This window comes from Cebus imitator, unplaced genomic scaffold (genome assembly GCF_001604975.1).
Source record: "Cebus imitator isolate Cc_AM_T3 unplaced genomic scaffold, Cebus_imitator-1.0 Scaffold140, whole genome shotgun sequence".
Classification (NCBI taxonomy): Eukaryota; Metazoa; Chordata; class Mammalia; order Primates; family Cebidae; genus Cebus; species Cebus imitator.
The window spans coordinates 1726137-1728002 of record NW_016107455.1 but is presented as its reverse complement, the minus strand read 5'-3'; the positions used below and the strand labels follow the sequence as shown (position 1 = coordinate 1728002).

At 37.6% G+C, this 1866-nt stretch overlaps 1 protein-coding gene across 1 annotated transcript in view; it reads right to left on the bottom strand.

Annotated features, from left to right (window-relative positions):
- Positions 1–1866, bottom strand: part of EFCAB5 (EF-hand calcium binding domain 5) — a 117598-nt gene that overhangs the window by 5109 nt on the left and 110623 nt on the right. The window lies entirely within an intron of this gene.

Genomic DNA, 1866 nt, shown 5'->3' with positions numbered 1-1866 from the left:
TTTTTTTGAGAAGGAATCTTGCTCTGTCGCCAGGTTGGAGCACAGTGGCACAATCTCGGCTCACTGTAACCTCCGCCTCCCAGGTTCAAGTAATTCTTCTGCCTCAGCCTCCCAAGTAGCTGGGACTACGGGCATGTGCCCACCACGCCTGGCTAATTTTTGTATTTTTAGTAGAGATGGGATTTCACCATGTTGGCCAGGATGGTCTTGATCTCTTGACCTCATGATCCGCCCGCCTTGGCCTCCCAAAAGTGCTGGGATTATAGGTGTGAGCCACCACAACCTGCCAATTTTTGTACTTTTAGAAGAAACGGGGTTTCACCATGTTGGCCAGGCTGGCCTTGAACTCCTGACCTCGTGATCTGCCCATCTCAGCCTCCCAAAGTGCTGGGATTACACGTCTGAGCCACTGTGCCTGGATAATTTACTTTCTTCACTTTGCTACTGGGGTCACTCTCTCCTGGTTCTCCTCCTACCTCACTAAACAATCCTCATTCTCCTTGCTTCTTTATCTCCCTTACTTCTAAGAAGTTTTCAAACTGTAGGTCAACCTGCAACTTACATGTGGGTTGTGAAAATATTTTAATGAGTCTTGATCAATATTATTTTCACAGAAACTGGTTTATTTATAAGAAAGTATGTTAACATAATCTGTAAGTATATGAACTTAGGAAACACAAATTCAATCAAGAGAAGTAAAGAGGGGTTTTTATGAATCATTCCTTTAAGAAAATAATTATTAGGACATGCCTATAGTCTTAGCTACTTCAGAGGCTGAGGCAGGAGGATCGCTTGAGTCTAGGAGTTCAAGGTTACAGTGAGCTCTGATAGTGTTACTGCACTTCGGCCTGGGCAAAAGAATGAGACCTGGTCTCTAAAAAATGAAAATAAAGATAAATAATGATTGGAATAAAGAGGAAATATGATAAGAGGATCCATAGGGGATTTGCATGCTGAATGGTGCTTGAAGAGGAACAGCTGCTTTGTAATGTAAAACTTCCTTTTGCCTCTATACTCCATGACTTCCAGGATTCTTTCAAACTTTTTAGAAGGGAAATGTTGTCAACTTTATCCTTGGAAAATTGTTAAGATTATCCCACATTGACGACTGGGCTTCTAGCTTCTTTCTAAATGTATTTCTTTCATGGTTTGTTATTTAGTGTTACACACTATTAGACTGAAAATATATATTTTTTAAATCTTACCCTGTGTATCTAGGTTTAAATGTTTAGCCAAAACTTTACTGTTTTTTCACCAAAATTGTATAAATTGACCACTCTTGCTGTTGGATCAGAATCATAAAACAGAAAATAAGAGGCTTATAATAATATGCCTGAAAATAAGCTTATTTTTTATTTGATTTTAGTTTGAACCAAAAACTATAAAGTCAGCGAGCCCCTCAGCAATTATTCAGTGGTGAGAAAAGCACTCCTAGTTAAAATTTTCCAGGAAACCTTTTGGGAAAAGGCTGCAATTATATTTTTCTCTCCTTTTCTTTCTTCTGGTTCTGGCTTGTTACTTTTTTCCCCTTTCCTTTCCAATATCTATGCATTCTCACTTTTCCCATTACACATTGTTTATCTCCTTTGCTTTAATATTTATCCTCTTTTGCTTTTTTCTTGTTTGACAAACACTTAAAAATGATATAAAAGAGAATATCAGAAAATATAACATGTAGGGCAAGTAGGTATTCTTTCGTGAAATTTCTGTTTTGTGTGTGTGCATGCATGATCATGTAAGGAGTCAGAATATAAAATGTTTTTGTACTATGAGTCACAGTCAATACAATTTTTTGAGCCACAGTGATTCTAAACACTTGGAGCACCTCAAGACTCAGTCCTTAGACTTTTTTTTTTTTTTTTTTTT